The sequence below is a fragment of the Pan paniscus genome, chromosome 9 (assembly GCF_029289425.2).
Source record: "Pan paniscus chromosome 9, NHGRI_mPanPan1-v2.0_pri, whole genome shotgun sequence".
Taxonomy (NCBI): domain Eukaryota; kingdom Metazoa; phylum Chordata; class Mammalia; order Primates; family Hominidae; genus Pan; species Pan paniscus.
In genome coordinates this window covers 126,741,991-126,760,561 of record NC_073258.2, presented here as the reverse complement: position 1 = coordinate 126,760,561, position 18,571 = coordinate 126,741,991, and the positions used below count along the sequence as shown (strand labels likewise).

At 43.9% G+C, this 18,571-nt stretch overlaps 1 protein-coding gene and 1 pseudogene across 6 annotated transcripts in view; one reads left to right on the top strand and one right to left on the bottom strand.

Annotated features, from left to right (window-relative positions):
- Positions 1-7,377: 7,377 nt before the first annotated feature.
- Positions 7,378-16,409, bottom strand: LOC100970105 (nucleosome assembly protein 1-like 1; annotated as a pseudogene).
- CDON (cell adhesion associated, oncogene regulated) overlaps positions 14,247-18,571 on the top strand; it is a 105,221-nt gene continuing 100,896 nt past the window's right edge. For 2 of the 6 annotated variants that reach the window (XM_034934010.3, XM_034934005.4), the window contains exon 1: positions 14,248-14,824. The gene's annotated coding sequence lies outside the window, so the exon portion shown is untranslated. Of the gene's footprint in view, positions 14,825-14,982; positions 18,170-18,571 lie in introns of those variants that run through there. The other 4 variants (XM_063608868.1, XM_034934009.3, XM_063608866.1 and 1 more) reach the window with 4 other exon arrangements.

Here is an 18,571-nt window from a genome sequence, read left to right as displayed (position 1 = left end):
TAAGAACTATGGCAATTTTAGGGCTCTAAAGTCAAAGAGAGATGTAGGGGAATAGAAAGAAGAAAGGGGAAGGTGATCCATTCCCTTGCCTTTGTGCTTTCGGTCATTTTTCCAAGTGCGTGTTCTGTTCAGCACCTTCTGAGCATCTTGTAGGGAAGCCTGAGGGTAGAAGTCTGCACAGATGCAGGCCCTAGAGAAAAGCACAGGCTGAATTTCTAACCTGTGGCTGCTAATGCTGATAGAGAAGACGGGAATGGCTGCCTTCTGTTTGACTTCCTGCTGCAGACAGGTAGCAGGGTTCCAGGACACAAATCCAGGTGGGTCGAACATCCCAAAGAAGTCCTGAAATGTTTTCTGTGTTAGAGGATGACAAAGCTGGATTCTGTGTCTGGAGGGGGCCCTAAAGATTCCATACCTTGTGGTCAGGAGCCAAGACACTGACAAGTGAGAGGGAAGAGTTGAATAAGGACCAGTCTTCTCTATGCCATCCTCATGCATGGAGGCAGGGGATGGGCCTCACGAGCTCTAGAGGGTACACACAGTCCCCAAAGTCATGGAGCCTGACGGTTGGTAAAAAAAAAAAAAGAAAATTGGCCGAGCGTGGTGGCTCATGCTTGTAATCCCAGCACTTTGGGAGTCTGAGGCAGGTGGATTGTCTGAGCTCAGGAGTTCGAGACCAGCCTGGGCAACATGGTGAAATTCTGTCTCTACTAAAACACAAAAAATTAGGCGGACGTGGCAGCATGCGCCTGTAATCCCAGCTACTCGGGAGGCTGAGGCAGGAGAATCACTTGAACCCGGGAGGCGGAGATTACAGTGAGCGGAGATCGCGCCATTGCACTCCAGCCTGGGCAACGGTGCAAGACTCCGTCTCAAAAAAAAAAAGAAAATTATCTCACTCTGGAAAAGATTCCAAAGTCCCAACATTTTGTGTTGGTTTAGTTTCTTTCTTAGTTCTCAACACCCCCACTCCATTCCTCCCTCTAGGGTAAGGCCCCATTGCCTCCTCCTTCTGGCATTTGTGAGCACAGCATCTCCTCAGGCACAGTCCTTTAATCAAGGTGGAAGCCCTTTGTGAAGGAGCAGTGGAGAAGCTGGGCTGCTAATTGGCTCAGTGCAGCCAATTTGACGAATCCATTACATGAATGGAAGAGAGGGGTGGGAAAAGAGGTGTTCCTCAGCGCAGGTGGGGGTCTGAGAAGGACAGGAGGAGACATGTGAGCAGGCCCTTCTGCAGGTCTTCCCATGCCCCCTCCCACTCTGGGACCATTCACACAGGTCATAAGTTGCTCTTCTCAGCCCCTAGAGCCCTTGCTGGTCACCAGGGAAATTACTGACTTTGGGACAAGCTGTGAAAAGTGGCTGGACTTTAAGTGTTAGTAGCACAGAGAGTCAAGTGCCTGCTGTGAGCTGAAAGATGAATAGTCAAGATCCCCCAAATACAGGGACCTACTAGAGTATCTGAAAATCTGCTGCTGCATAGGGATCTCTTAGATCCACAGAGAACTAATTCTAAAGCTTTTCTCCATTATTCATACCTTAGATTGAAGTCCTTCACTCAAGTCTTTTCAGTCTGAAAACATGCAGAGAAGCCTATGGCCAGTTTACAGTTATGACCAGGAGAAACCATGAGAAAATTGCTGTCTTTTTCTCCATTCCACTCCACTCATTGAAGAAGGCAGTCCTTTTTGCAAGGAAGCAAGGAATGGTTGGTAACAACTTTTTTGTTTTGTTTCGTTTTGAGAGACAGAGTTTCACTCTTGTTGCCCAGGCTGGAGTGCAGTGGTGCAATCTCGGCACACTGCAACCTCCGCCTCCCGGGTTCAAACGATTCTCCTGCCTCAGCCTCCCAAGTAGCTGAGATTACAGGCGTACGCCACCACGCACCATGCCCAGCTAATTTTTTTTTTTTTTTTTTTTTTGCATTTAGTAGAGATGGGGGTTTCACCATGTTGGTCAGACTGGTCTTGAAATCCTGACTTCAGGTGATCCACCCGCCTTGGGCTCCCAAAGTGCAGGGATTACAGGCGTGAGCCACCGCACCTGGCGGGTGGGTAACAACTTTGTAACAGCACGTCCACGAGGAATAGATTGAAGGGGAAGGGAAATGGCCCCAAGTTTAAGTTTTCTCCATCCCTGCCACCTTCCCTGTGAACTTCCCTTATTCAGGTATCTCATTCCTCTGTGTGTGTACTCTCCCTACTTGGTTTCCCCCCTTTTCTGACATAAATGTGAATGCAACGTCTATATCCAAACAACTGTGAGATGTCTGAGTCCATCAGAGCTGCTACAACAAAATACCTTATACTGGGTAATTTCTAAAAAGTGGGAATTCATTGCTCACGGTTCTGGAGGCTGGGAAGTCTACAATCAAAGCACCAGCAGATTTGGTGTTGGGTGAGGGCTAATGATCTGCTTCGAAGATGGTACCTCCTTCTGTGTCTTCACATGGCAGAAGGGCAAAGAAAGCTCACTTGAGCCTCTACTCCTATTCGTGAGGGTGGAGACTTCATGACTTAATCACATCCCAAAGGCCCCTACGTCTTAACACTATCACACTGAATAGTAGGTTCTGACATATGAATTTGGGGGGAACACCAACATTCAGACCATTGCAGAAGAGCAGCCCAAGGCAGGAGCGACTAGCTTCTTTAGTCTCCTACCTCTGCCCCAAGATGCCAGAGTTCCAGACACTCTTCTCATGGTGTCCTCTTCCTGCCCATGCCTTGGTCCAGCCTCTCTCTGGCCCCCAGGGAAGGGTACAGCTGACATGGAGGTGCAGAGTCAGTAACGCGGTTTCCATTTTTTCCAGGAAATTTGGTTCCCAGAACCCCCAGAATGGGACAGACAGTAACTGGGGAACAGGCAGGTAGTAAATAAGCTGGTCAAAGATCTGGCCAAGGGGAGAGAGAAGATGAAGCACAGAAGAGGGAAAGTGGGAAGCATGAGGCTAGCATGAGGACATGATTTCAGGGAAGACACAGGAGCCTGACTCCAGAGGGCTCAGTGCAGAGCCATTGTCTTTATTTTTATTTTTTATTTTTCTTGAGATGGAGTCTCACTCTGTTGCCCAGCCTGGAGTGCAGTGGCACGATCTCGGCTCACTGTGACCTCTGCTTCCTGGGTTCAAGTGATTCTCCTGCCTCAGCCTCCTGAGTAGCTGGGATTACAGGTGCGCGCCACCACACCCGGCTAATTTTGTATTTTTAGTAGAGACGGGGTTTTGCCATGTTGGCCAGGCTGGTCTCGAACTCCTGGCCTCAAGTAATCTGCCCACCTTGGCCTCTCAAAGTGCTAGGATTATAGGTATGAGCTACCATGCCAGACCCAGAACCAATGTCTTTTAAGGGCTATCAGCATCGATGCTATTTATAAGTACTTAATTTTTTTTTCTTTTCTTTTTTTTAAATAGATAAATAGAGATGGGGTTCTTGCTACATTGCCCAGGCTGGTCTCAAACTCTTGGGCTCAAGTAATCAGCCTGCTTGAGCCTCCCAAAGTGCTAGGATTACAGGCGCAAGCCAAAGCGATGGGCCAGTACTTTTAACTGACCAAGAGAAGAGGAAACACTTGGTTAGATAATGTAAAAGCAAAGCTAGTAATAGAGATTCAAGAGATGTTCCTGTTCTTTGAATATATGTATGTATGTGTTTATTTTGTTGATAAGCACTCATATAATGCTGAGCATGGGCCAAGCTTATCTTAATCCTTATAAATCTTCTAAAGCTATGTCATTTATGAATAAGTATCAATATGTAGAACAAATATTCTCCATATTACTAATATGTAATAGATGATACTACAAATCAGTAATTCATGTGTGTTCAAACTTTCACTGCTAATGCATGATAGTTGCTAACAACTGAAAAAATAAGAGAAAATTTTGACCTATAGGAGTAGAATTCACAATGATTTTTACCACAATGATGATGATGGTGATGAGAAAAATAATAATAGTGGATTTTTATTGTTGATTATGTACTTGTTATATGTATAATAAATAATAAAAATTAGTTATTGTTGGTTATGTCTGGGCCAAGAACTTTATATGCATTATTTCACCTAATCCTCAGAACAGATATAGAAAATAGGTACTATTAAGGTCTTTTTTTTTTTTTTTTCTTTTTTTTGAGACAGGGTCTCACTCCATTGCCTAGGCTGAAATGCAGTGGTGCAATCATGGCTCACTGTAACCTTAAACTCCTGGGCTTAAGTGATCCTTCTGCCTTAGCCTCCTGAGTAGCTGGGACTACAGGTGCACACCACCATGCCTGGCTAATTTTTAAATTCTTTGTAAAGATAAGGTTTCACTACGTTGCCCAGGCAGGTCTCAAACTACTGGCCTCAAGCAATCCTCCTGCCTCAGCTCCCCCAAAGAGTTGGCATTATAGGCTTGAGCCACTGCTAGACCTATTACTATTTCCTAGATGAGAAAACTGATGCACAAAGCACGTTAAGTGATCTATCCAAGATGCAAGTTAGTTGTCACAGCATTCCTTGCTTCTGATACAGGAAACGTTCACAACTGATAAGGAACTGCAGGTGTGGAAACCAAGATGATGAATAATAATGATGCCCATTATGAGTCAAGCACAGTACCAGGTGCATTTTATACACCTTAAATCCTCAAAACAACCTGGCAACTTATGGTGTATTTACACCTGTTTTACTGACGAGGAAATTTGCCTAACTTCCTACAGCTTTTATGGACAACTGGCCCAAACAGAAGACCTCTCCTACCTCCAGGGACTAGTCATTCTATCCAAATCTTGTTGGTCCAACCTGCGCTAGAGCTGTTAAAGTGGTCAGAACTTACTCTAACAATGCCAGCCCCTTGGAGACTTTGACGGACTGTAGTTCATTTTTCCTTTGGAGAGGAAAAAGAGAAATTCTACCACGGAGACTTAGTGATTGGCCCAAGTCCACACCGCAGACAGGAGGATAATGAGGGAGCTGGGATAAATTCTACTGGACAGGTTCCCCAGTTCTCCGCTTGGTTTTTTTTCTATGAGACCATCCAGCCTCCAATAACTCATTCATTAGCTCCCTATCCTTTGCAAATATCTCCAACTCCTTGCCATTCTCTTTCAGGCCCTTTGCTTTCTTTCACATCGCAGACAGGGGCTCCTTTGCCACACGTAGCCTAACGACAGGGAAGGTGGCATTGTGTCTGCTTAGCGCCGGGCTCCCGTACAGGCCTTTCTCTTTCCTGTAAAAGGATCTCCACATTCTTTGCTAGTGCAAAGAAGATGTGGAAAGTCATTTTCTCCTGACCTGGTATACGGGTAAATCAATCTAGCATCACAAACCCAGTAACAGAGTTAGGTGATCTGTGTGTAATGGGTTTAGGCAGTGAGTCTCCGGAGCTTAGCCAGTTCAGCATAAGAAAGGCCATAGAAATCCCTCTCTCCATGAAATCCTCTTGCACACAATTCAGGAAATGTACAAGACAGTGAGAATACAGTCAACCTATTGGAATTTCTTTTTCAAAGAAAAAATAGATTGCAAAGGAAAATTGTTGATTGCCAACCTTCCAGCCTTGTCAGGAGAGTTATCCTGCAGTCAGTCATTAGATGTAAAATTCCTAAGCCTTGGGGGATGGTCAGGTCATTTAATACCATGTCAATATCAAGTTACATCATAAATAATTGGAACTTCCTGAATATTTAACAAGAACTTTGTTGTGTAAATTTGGAAATCATCCAAATTGAGACAACTGACTTACGTTATTGTTTAGCCCTCTGGGTCTAACTCATTGTGGGGGTTTAGTTGTTTCGAACTTTGGTCCTTTTAGCAGAGAGTAGAAAGGCGTTAAACAAATTGACTTTTAGATAGTCAGTTTCCCTTCCTTTTTATGGTTTTAAATTGATTAATGCTTTTTTCTCTGTAAATAAGACCAAATAAAAATCCAAAGTCATAACCAAGAGAGAAATAGATGAAATTGCTGTTTAGTTTGCAAGCCTTTAGCAGACTAAGTCAGCCTGGTGATGATCAACTTTGATCACTCTTGCAGTTGCTAAATGGGCACTTTCTGACATTTGCTACCTCTGTCAGATCATTTCTAGTCCAAGAATATTCTAGAGGCTCATAATGTTCATTTGAGTTGGTATCAAATTCTAGACAATAAGATTTCAGTTTCTTCTGGATGGGAATCTATAATTAAGGTTTCATAAACCGTAAGATAACAGTATAAGTGTAAAGATTAATTATGGTTATTATCACCTAAAGAATAAAATCCCAAGTTCTTATTTTACCATTCAAACCCTCTCCTATGCAGCCTCATCCTATCTTACTAATACTGTCTCCCATTGCTTCTCCCAATCCCTCCTTGGCAATAGTCCCCACTTCTCTACTTCTCTCTCAGTCTTTCCCAGCCTCTAGACTTAGGCTAAGCTTTCCTTCCTCCTTGAAGCCTTCCTTCCTCTGCTTCAGTTGGAAGTTATTTCTGAAGCTACCATTTACTGAGACCCTACTCTGTGTCAGGTACTGTGCAGAGTACTTGCAGATAATGTGATGCATTATCTCATTTAACTCTTGAAGGGCAGGTATTAATTTCCCATTAAATTTTTTGTTTGTTTTAGATAAGTAGCCTATTTGCATGGTTCAAAAATCAAGACAGTATAAAAAGTTACACTTTTTTTTTTTTAAGATGGGGTTTCACTGTGTCACCCAGATTGGAGTGCAGTGGCACCATCTCGGCTCACTGCTGCCTTGACCATGTCAGCCTCCCAAGTAGCTGGGGCTATAGGTACACACCACCATGCCTGGCTGATTTTGTATTTTTTGTAGAGATGGGATTTTGCCATGTTTCCCAGGCTGGTCTCAAACTCCTGGGCTCAAGAGATCCACCCTCTTCGGCCTCCCAAAGTGTTAGGATTACAGGCATGCGCCGCTGTGGCCAGCCAAAAGATATAAATTTAAAAGTATCTTATCCACCTTCCACTATAAGTAATCATTTTTAAAGATATTCTTTGAATAGCCGGGTGTGGTAGCGTGTGCCTGTAGTCCCAGCTACTCAGGAGGCTGAGATGGGAGGATCACTTGAACCCAGGAGGTCGAGGCTGCAATGAGCCATGATCATGCCACTGCATTCCAGCCTGGGCAACAGAAGGAGACCCTGTCTTCAAAAAAATAAATAAATAAATAAAAGGAAAGAGGTCTTCTTTGGTTCCTTCTAGTGGTTCTTTATGCAAAAAAATCAGTAAATACAAATACATAATCTTATTTTCTACCTCTTAGAAATTAGAGCATAATACTGCCCATAAGATGTCCTGCACCTGCCTCTCTCTTTCTTTCTCTTTTCTTTTCCATTTAACACATATTCTAGAGTACCCTCCACCGTAGTTCCCTGAGAGCTTCCCTTTTCTTTTTTCAGTGGCACAGTATTCCATTGTGTGGATGTAGTTCTTGATGGTGGACGCTTGGATTCTTTCTAATCTGCTATAAACAACAATGCAGTGAATAGATTTTTCATATGAATGCAAGAGTATCCGTAGGACAAATTTCCAGACTGGGACTGCAGGATCAAAGGGTAAAAGCATGCTATATTTTGATAAATATTGTCAAATTTTCTTCCCTGGGGTCATACCATTTTTCATTCCCATCAGCAACCTATGAAAGTGCAACGCACGTTATCACTATTTATAGTTTATATATGAGAAAACCGAGGCACAGAAAATAAAGAAAATTAAGTGGTTAATAACATTCAGGCTGGACCTCAAACTTGTGCCTGGCTGTATTCCTCTCATCTGGTGTTTATCAACTAGTGATTTGCACTGTTACTTGTTTTATATATACATAGGCCTAAACTTTCTAAAGCTTTAGTATAAACTCTTTAGGTTTATAACAAAGAGTTTCTAATAAACAGAGTCTGGTCAATCACAGGTGAGAATGAGGGAAAAGGGAAATAGGATAGAAACAGTTGGGAAACAAACGCAGGCGATGCGTTGTTATGAGGCCATTGCGTTTGATAAGTCACACAAGACCCAGCTGAGCCCTCAGTAGGTGCTTCTGCTTGGCCACGAGGGATGGTTCCAGACAAGTAGTGTGGACAAGCCATGCTTGGAGCAGTCCATGGATAGAGGATGGGAGGAGTTTATCTGTTGCCCTGCTCCCATGCCCTCCTCACATAGGGGAGATAACACACTGCACTTTCTTTCTTTCTTCTTTTTTTTTTTAAATAGAGATGGGGTTTCTCAATATTGCGCAGGCTGGTCTTGAACTCCTGGGCTCAAGCAATCCACCTACCTTGGCCTTCCACAGCATTAGGATTACAGGCGTGAGCCAAAACGCCTGGCCTCACACTATATGTTTGAGTTGTGTTGCTTAGCCCTCTCAGCAGATCCTGGGGAAGCCAGATTTCAAGCTCTGCAGTGCCTAGAAATGGTGCAAGGGACACAGAGTGGGTCACTGCAGGGTCTTGGAGACAGGTGAGGCTAAGAGAGTCTGATGAGGCCACATAAGATGTTTTTCTTTTTTGAGATAGGGTCTCACTCTGTCATCCAGACTGGAGCATAGAGGCGCGATCTTGGCTCACTGTAACCTCTGTGTCCTGGGCTCAAGCGATCCTCCTACCTCAGCTTCCTGACTAGCTGGTACTACAGGTGCATGCCATTACACCCGGCTAATCTTTTATAATTTTTGTAGAGACAGAGTTTCACCATGTTGTACAGGCTGGTTTTGAACTCCTGGGCTCAAGCAATCCATCTGCCTTGGCCTCTCAAAGTGCCGGGATTACAGTTGTGAGCTACCACACCCAGCCAAGATGTTTTTAATACAGGTATTTCCTTGTATGTCTTTAATTTTGTGCTTTATACTTAAAAGGTGCTCAACAAAGTTTTTTCTTTTTTTCAGTTTATTTATTGAAACTTTACACATACACTGTTTGGCTGTAGAATTCTAAAATCATATTTTCCAAAATGTTTTTATCCCAAATTGCAGAATGATGATAGCAAAGGAATACATAAGTCATTCAATTTGCTTCTCAATGTGTTAAACCCAGAGAATTATTTGCTCATTTGGTAAACATTACCTCATCCGCTTCTTCACCTTCTTCATCATAAACATCATCATCAACTTCAATAGCTTCTCCAGTAAAGTATGACACTGCTCTTGGGATTATACGCTCACGTAAAAAGTGATCTATTTTGAAGTCTGTGCAAGGATTTCAGCATCATCATCCAGATCTCCACTCTCAGGAACTTCAGGAGGGGCAAACAAATTAAAGAAAGAGTCATTGGAAATTGTGTTAGTCACAGTATGAACTGTCCCACTTCCCTTGTGTTTCTGCTTCTTCTTAATGGTTTTCAAAGTGGCATTCTTTCCTTTTTTCCAATCTATCTGGCACCCTGTGCAATGCATAATTTCTGGTCCATCAAAAGAAAAGGGATCAGAATCATCTGGTTCTGACCTCATCCTGTATGTCTTTGACAGCATTTCATTTGTAAAATATTCATTGGGTTCAAAGTGAAATTCTAAGACAAAATTCATAGGCTGGTCAGCATCTGAGGGCTTCACTTTAGTATCTTTCAAGTGTTTCAGAATAGGTTCATCATGTTGTTGAACCATATCACTGAACAAGTCAACATTCTTAGAAACAGTTAACCAAAATTCAGGAATTTCTTTGGGGTCTTCTTTTTCTTCATCCTTTTTCTCATCTTCGATCTTGGCCTTTTCTTTCAACTCCTCTGAAATCTCATCTTCTTTATCTGGTTACCATTCACATTCTTCTTCTGTGGGTTCATAAATTTCATTAATAATCTCAAATTGCTTATCAAATAGAGGCTGATAGAGAACGGCATATTCCTTTCAAGATCGTGAACTTCCTCATAGGATTTGGTTTCTATCTGTGCACATTTAATTTAACTTGCGGGTTTTTGAGAGCATTCACTCGTCTTTTAACTACCCTAGGCAGGCTTTCAATGTATCCTGTTGGTGTTTCTGCCAGAACATCAAGTCTTTCTTGAAGGACTGCAAGAATCTGAGGACTTTGCATTATCTGAACAGTTAGCTGACGTGCTTTGATTTTTGTTTCTTCACCAGTTTCTTCTTCATGTACTTCTTCAACATCATCCAAATCTCGATCGAGTTCAGATTGTCAGTGTCTGCCATGTTATAAGAACTCCAAATATCGGCGGCTGGTATGGGAAGCCAGGAGGCCTGAGCTGCGCAGGCAGTGACTCAGGGCGGCAGTGGCAGCAGGAGGAGCAGGAGGCGGCACTGCGAGCAAATGGTGCTAAAAAAGAACAGATCAATTTAACTGATCAATTTATTTGAAGTGATATTAATAAAAATACTTCCCATTATTGTAGGGAGACATTAATGTGTAATAATTAAGAGTCCAGCCTCTAGACACAGATTACCTGAGTTTTAATATGAGCTCTGACACTGACTAGCTGTGTGACTATAGTCAAGGCACTTCATGTCTCAGTTTTCTCATTTGTAATATGGGACTAATGCTTAAAATAATACTTGGCACACAGAAGGAACTATATAAGCATTAACTATTATTATTATAAATAGCTTTTATTTATGTTAAAAACACTTTTATCCAGTGTTTGCTACTTGCCAATCACTGTATTAAGTGCTTTGTGTGTATCATCTCAATTAATCCTCCTAGCAAACCACTGAAGTAGGTCCTATTAACAACTCTATATGAGGTATTATTACTCTTTACAAATGATGAAGTCATTTACTACTTTACAAATGATGAAATCAAGACTCCAAGAGTTTAAGTTATTTGACCAAGATCAACTAAGGTACAGTCAGAATGTGATACAAGTTTATGGACTCTAGTTATTCTATTATGTTATTCTTGGAGAACCATTTTTGTTTTTGTTTTTGAGACGGCGTCTCGCTCTGTCACCCAGGCTGGAGTGCAGTGATGGGATCTCGGCTTACTGCAAGCTCCGCCTCCTGGGTTCATGCCATTCTCCTGCCTCAGCCTCCCGAGTAGCTGGGACTATAGGCACCCACCATCACGCCTGGCTGATTGTTTGTATTTTTAGTACAGACGGGGTTTCACCATGTCAGCCAGGATGGTCTTGATCTCCTGACCTCATGATCTGCCTGCCTCGGCCTCTCAAAGTGCTGGGATTACAGGTGTGAGCCATCGCGCCCGGCCTTGGAGTACCAATTTTAACATGTATTGAGTATTATAAAAGCACCCACTTCAGGCCTGGAATGTATTAAATGTCACTTAGTATCTAACAACCTTCCCACTTCATCCCTGAGGACTTGAGTACTTGGCTCATGGTATTTCATTTATCAGCCTCTCAGTTCCTTCAATATGTCCCCTGATGGCATAAATCATCCACATCATCCACCAGCACCGGTAAACATACTAGATCTAATCATTACCTGGAACTGTTCTACTTCTGAAATGGTAAACTCTGGTTATTACCAAAGACTTCTTGGTTCTTTCTTACTCAATCCTGTAACAACAGCTCTTTAATCTCATACATATCTCCTTTTCTTTAATTTGTAATTTTTCCAGTCTATTATTCTTCTCAAACCTCTTACACCTTTTCCACTGCCTGGATTCTATGATTGCTGTTTTAAAAATTTTCTTACCAATACCATGTGTTATTTTCCTTCTTGTACAACTTCCAGAAAAACTTCAAAATTGGGTTGGTGCTATGCTTTTCCCCTTCTACCTGACTGATTAAATTTTGATGGAGAAAACCACATAATCATGCAAGCTCCATCACCATACATTAATGGTCTCCAACCGCAGCCAGGCCCTCAGCATCACTTATCAATTCTCTGATTGATTTTCTACTTTCATTTTTCAGCTCTCATTTTTCCTAATGACTATTCCAAACCTTCACCACCTTCTTCAAGCATCCTTTTCAAGTCCCATACCTTGAGTTCAGTAAACAGCCTTTGCTCCAAATCCATCAAGATAATTGGGGGCTTTAGTTATTGGAGTTTTAGAGATCCATCCTTGGCTACAACTTTCTGGTTCCATATTATTCCTGAGAGATCGCTTCCACTTTAATGGTATAAACACTACTTTATGCTGATGACGTTTAAATCCGTATTTCCACTTGGAGTTCTCTACATAGTGGACATCTGTGGTTGGAGGCCCCATAGTGTCTTGGTCTGTTTCTGCTGCTATAACAAAATGCCTTAGATTGGGCACTCTTTAAGCAACAGAAATTTATTTCTCATAGTTATGGAGGTTGGGAAATCCAAGATCAAGGTGCCTGCAGATTCAGGGTCTGGTAAGTGCCTGCTCCTTACAGATGATGACCTCTCTGTGTCATCCCTTCTTCTGAAGGGACAAAAGGGGCTAGCTAGCTCTTTGAAGCCCTTTTATAAGGTCATGAATCTTGCTCATGAGGGTGGTCCTCATGACTTAGTCAGCTTCTAAAGTCTCCACCTCTTAATACTATCACCTCTTAATACTATACTGACCTTGTGTTCACACAGCTCCCTGTTCATTGCACTGAAGATGTCTCCTTGTACTTACCCACGTGTGTGTCTGTATCACAGTTAGACTGTGAGCTCTTTGAAGCTTGGGACTGCACATTGTTTCTTAATGTTGAACAAATGGATGAATGATTCATTAATGAAAAACTGTTTTACACCTGAAATGATTTCTCTGCTTTACAAAAAAAGGGGGAGAGGAAGTAATTAATATCAACAAATATTGTGATTTTTTTCTTAGTCTGACTATGAGTAACAGTAGGTATAGTGAATTCAAATGGCACTGTGAGATCTGGAGGTGCGCAAAGTGTATTATGTCCCAGGAGAAGAACCTGGAATTCTCTGTAGCCACAATAAATTTGCAAGACTTCTATTACATACACACAAAACTCTCATTTCAGTTAAATCGTCTATACAAAGTCTTACTTGCCGAATGAAAAATCGTTTACCATAGCTTGTTAATAACGTATAGATTCTTGGTCTCCATAAGTGAACAATGGAACAGTGGAGGACAAACTAGAGTTAAGAGTTTTTTTCCGACTGGTTGTGGTGGCTCACGCCTGTAATCCCAGCACTTTGGGAGGCCAAGGCGGGAGAATCATCTGAGGTCAGGAGTTCAAGACCAGCCTGGCCAACATGGCAAAACCCCGTTTCTACTGAAAATACAAAAATTAGCCGGGTGTGGTGGCATGTGCTGTAATCCCAGCTACTTGGGAGGTTGAGGCAGGAGAATCGCTTGCACTCGGGAGGCGGAGGTTGCAGTGAGCCAAGATCGCGCCATTGCACTCCAGCCTGGGCAACAAGAGCACCCCAGCCTGGGCGACAGAGTGAGACTCCGTCTTAAAAAAAAGTTGTGTTTTTTTTTTTTTCCCTCCTGTACTGACTTTCTTTCCAGGGGCTTTACAAAAACCCTGAATCTAGCTAATGCAGAAAGCTAACCTGCTTGAACAATACCACACTTTCAAAGCATTTCTTTTTAAAATTCACGTAAGAAGGTAAGGGAGGACTGGCATATTTCTCCTGAAGTTCAGTACTGAGTATTTATAAACTTAACTATTATTAGGGCTCCTTTTGTAGTTAAGCTAATAGTAAGTAATGATGATGGGGAAAAAAGAGCTAACTGCTAATAATAACAATTTATAAAGAAGTTACAGTCCTTGAATGCCCACTGAGTGGCAGGTGCTTTTCACAAAGTATCGTATTTATGCTTCACAGCAACATTTTGAATAGAAATTTATTTTTCTTTTTTCTGTTTGAACAACTGAAGTTCATTGAGTTCAGATAACTTGGGGCAGGTCCAACGGACGAGTTGGAAAGACTCTGGGGCCAAAGGCCACCAGGACACACCACGCCTCTCCTAGCCCCTGAGTTTTGCTACCTGCTTGCGTGTATGTGCAGGCAGGGCGGGTGGGTGGTGGTGGGGGAATCAGATGAAGCTGCCTAAGGAACTAAACATGGAAAGTGGTGGAAAGGAGAAGGAGGTATAAGCGGTGGGCCGCCGGAACCCTAAGAGAGACCAGGCAAGAACCGGGAGAAGGGATGCACCCATTGGCGGCTCAGAGAACTTAGGTAGAGGCGAGGGGCGGGGCGGGGCGGAGCGAGGGGCGGGGCCGGAGCGAGGCTAGGGCGGGGCCTCGGGGGACAGAGTCGACCATTTGGAGACCTGCCAGAAGAGCCGCCTCTCCAAGGGAATGAAAGGTGAGGGGAGCGTGAGTGCAGGCATGCTGGGAATCTCCGTGACTTGGTAAGGCAACTCATCCTTACCTGTCCTAAACCCAAGAAGAGCCTCTTCTATGCTCCTCTGGGGTAACTCTCTTGCAGAGTAGGCAGGTCAATGACGAGGAGAGGGTCCTGCCCAGAGCGTGCCCCCCTCCGTCACTTGGTACGTCCCGTGCCCCCGCCGCTGATCTGGCAGGCTGCGCGCGCACCCTCCGGCCGGGTGCGGGCCGGCGGGGCGCGGCGGCCCCTACGGCCCGCCTCCGTCAGTCTTTCCCCGGTCCCTCCTCCCGCTGCTCGCGTGCTCCGGGCCGGCCCAGCACCCGCCGAGTTACGTGCCCGCGCTCCCCGGCGGGGAGGAGCGCAGCCGCGGGGGCGCGCCCCGGTGACTCCGCCCCCCAGCTCCCCTCCCCTGAGCCCGGGAGCCCGGCTCGCGCGGCTAGGTGCGAGGAGACCCGGGACACCACGCACGCCCGCCCGCCCTGCCCAGCGCCCCCGCCCCGGCGTGCGAGGCGCCGTTCCCTCCTCTGCCCTGCGCGGTGCATGGAGGGGCCCGTTCGGATCGCAGCCGCCGCCACCGTAGCCGCCGCCGCGCGCGCGCGGTGGGATGACCTGGGGGTGGCTTTCCGAGCCGGCTGCAGCGCAGGAGGTCTGGAGGCTTAGCCAGCCCCGCGGAGAGGTGCGGGGGCGGGGGTCCCGCCGCAGGGTCGGAGGGAGGGGTGGCGCGCGGGCACTGGGCTTGGGGGGCCTTGGCTTAGGGGACGGGAGGTCCCGGGGACGGGCGGGCCGGCGTTCCCCGGAGGGCGTAGGGGTCCAGGGCTGCGTGCGGGGTCTGGATGCTGATGCCTGCCCGGCGTGGAGCCCCGGCGTTCCGCGTCCTCGGGGGCTCGGAGGCACCTCGCGGGAGGAGGCGGGGTGAGGTGTCAGTGACAAGACGAAACCTCTTCTTGACGATGGTCCTCGGGGGCAGGTGAGATGCCGCAGAGCGGGGAGCTAGGGCGCCCGCGCGTTTTCCCAAGGGAGCCGCGTCCCTGGCCTCTCAATCTCCATCCCTGCAGAGCGCCCGCGAGAGACAGTGATTTATGTGTAGGGAGAAGCAAGAGAAGTTTCCTGCACAATGTATCTTTCTCTGCCTTCACAAGACTCAGTGACTTCCCAGCCCCAGGGAGTGTATTTTTCCTTCTCCTCTGTAAAGCCTTCTGTGGACTGCATTATCATTTGCTAAATACATTACAGCTCGCTATTTATTTCTGTCGGCAGCTTCCAGACCTTTGTTGCTTTCTCTCCACATCTAGGAATTTCAGCAATAAATCACTGAGGGGGATAGATAGACTCTCTTGCCCTTCCCTTCATTGTTCTCCCTAACCCCACCAAATCAGGTGGAAGGCTCTCCAAAAGGAGCTGTTTCCAGAATGCCTGCCCTTCCTCATCAGGACGACAGAGGGTGGCAGGTGCTTTAAGGGCAGACTGCTTTCCAGTGGGAATCCAGAATTTAGAGAACCTCATCAACAGAAAGTCAGCCTTTGTGTCCCAAACCAGACACCTTGAAAAACAGGAGGTTGGACTAAAAGCTCACATGAGATTTATTTTCAGGCCTATGCTAGTAAAGATGAAAGACGCCAAGTCAGTGAATTCTGATTCCTTTCGGCGCTGATAACATAACCCTCAGATTCCCAACTGACACTTGGCATACCTAGTGGACAGTGTCTCCAAGGAGAGGAAGGTGAGGAGGGTGTTAGAAAATGAAATGAGTTTATTGTCAGCATAATTCTAAACATTCTATGACATTTTATAGTTCTCCCCCACCCTCAGTCTATTTTTAGCTGAAAATTTGGGGATAGTTCAACTTTTAAGATAAGATGAAAGAAAACCTTCAAAAAATTTTCTGGAAATTTTAAATTAGTGCTTAACTAGAAAGCATTCTTCGGAACCCGAGAAGCACCAAATACTGCAGTCTCTGTTATGCACATGTTGGAATGAACTGCCTCATACTTGAAGTTATATGAGAAGGATGGAGAAAACCTGTTTCATTTTGTAAAGACGTGCCCTGGGTGTGTGTTTGGCAGTGTGTAGAACAGAAACATTTATATTTCTATTAAGAAACACACAAATGTATATTGTTTAACTTTCATGCAAAAACTTCCCAGTGTTTGGGAAATCTGTCTTTGTTTGAATAGTTTAGTCAGCCAGGAGAATCAGTTACTAGAGGTACTGTGCTGTTGTTTGTGTAATAACTCACTTGGGATGCTTTGATTGATTGCCATGGTTCTCATCAGCCTCCTCTTCTGTGCAAAGTACTTAAACAGCTCTGACTCTCAAGCCTTCGAGTACAAAGAACCCTTAGGACTTGGATACTGATCTAGCTTGTGTAGCTTGGCTTCTAAATCTAGCTTACGCCTTGCTTTCTTTGCAGGTGGTTTGACTTTGCAGGAAAAGAATTAAGTTCACTTTAAGATAGGACTTACTCCTCCAGATCGTCAGGGTATATACAGCTGAAGGCAGTAGGTAGGAATAGGAACTAATGTCCTAGGGCTTTGTTCTAAAGAGAGCAGGTAAAAATTTGTTGACTATTTCTTGGGCTTTCTTCTTATTTTCCCACTTTGCCCATCTGCCTTCATGACTTTGTAGACAATTTCATGTATGGTTTTGTCGAAATGTAAGTTGAAGTAAAATTTTCCTTCTGTAGAATTTTTTTTTTTCACGAACGTTTAGACTAAAAATGGGTGATTGTTTCTAAGTTAAATGCTAGGGAAATGATTTCAGGAATTAAATATTATCGTAGTAAAAATCAGGGAAGGGTTAGAAAATAAATAATGAATTGAAAAATGTGTTGCTTTAACGTGTAATGATATGAGCCAGCGCCTTGTGATCAGCTATGGCATGATGTAGAAGTATGGGTAAGACAATACAGTGGAGCTGCAGATGAGCTGCATACGTGGTAGCCCCCCTTTAAGTAAATGAACTTAATACAAACTAATTAGATTAGAAACAGAATTTGGAGTATGGTTGCCAAATATTTTGATTTGAAGGACTTGCTTTTTTACAGTATTTTTTAATGGGGAATTTTTTCAAGAAATTTCGTGAACTTGAATTCGAGAATGTTTTATTTTTACTTAAATTTTTATATTGTATGTAATCATTCCATGTGATAAGCTTTGGTTGTGTATTTGGCACTAACTCACTTTCAGCAGCACAGGGGAGGGCTTTACTTGATTCTTTCTTGTTAAAAATAAGGGATGGTGTATGGAATATTCTTAATGTCACTTGAAAAATATTGGATTACAATTAAATGAAAAACTGGTTTCTTGGTTTTTTTTTTTTTTTAATCCTTCAAGTTTTCCCTCATTGTTTGTGCTCTTTCCCCCATTGTCAGGCTTAAAACATACAGTATCATTGTCATCTGTCTCCTGAATAATGGTCCTGAGGTGATATTATTAATGTGGCTTTTTAAAATCAAGCTAATTATACTTGCCTAAAAGAGCCACATGTGTGTGATTCTAGCTGCCTGGTGCCTTTTGAGAGCCCTGGAGACAAGCTAGTGAATAGAGCTGAAAATTCATTCTGTATTTGATTAAATGGAACAGACTCGCTGCTCCTTACCCCAGCGGGGGCTATGAGATCTCTTGATCCCCGAAGCGGCTCCAAGACCCTGGGAATTCCATTAGCGAGCACCTGAGGAATTTCTGCCCTGCAGTGCGTTTTTTGTATGTGTGTATGTGTGTGTGTGCAGAGGGAGTGGAGCAGAGCGGGGATTGGGGGGATGCGGGCAGGGGGAGTTGAGGGGGTGGAGGGAAGGCTACATTAGAAGACTCCATATGTTGGCAGATCTAAAATCAAGGCATGACTTAACAGCTTATCTTGTAAGAGAAAAGCCCAACCCAAAGGCAGATTGCTAGTCCGGACTTTATTACAAGCAGGACTACAGTGATGTGTTTTTCGCACTGAAGTGAACTCCGGTGTAAGTACAGAAAGTGGCTTCTCTGCTTTCCCTCCGAAGCACAAGCATATACACGTTGCAGACTTGGTAAGTTTTCTTTGAATGATCTTTTGATAAATATGTAAAATTATCTTACTGTTTGGTCTTGCCTGTAAAGGCTGATGTATCGTTTTAATAACTTTCAAACTGAGAGCAAAATCAGACTTCATGTGAAACAAATGGTTTTGCAGTGATGAAATGCTTGTTTTAATAGGCATATTTTAGTTTACTCTTGATAGAATTTGATTGTTTCTGTTACATTATTATTATTATAGAATTCTAATTTAGATTATGTCTTTTCTGTTGTCTTCTTAAGAATTGTATCATTTCTAGTGTTTCTGAGGCATTACTTTGCAGACTTGCTAGCAGCGCCAAGTAAATGAAAATCTATCTGCCAAAAACATTCTGTAAAATCTTTGGAGCAAAATTTTTGAGAAACATTAGTGTGTC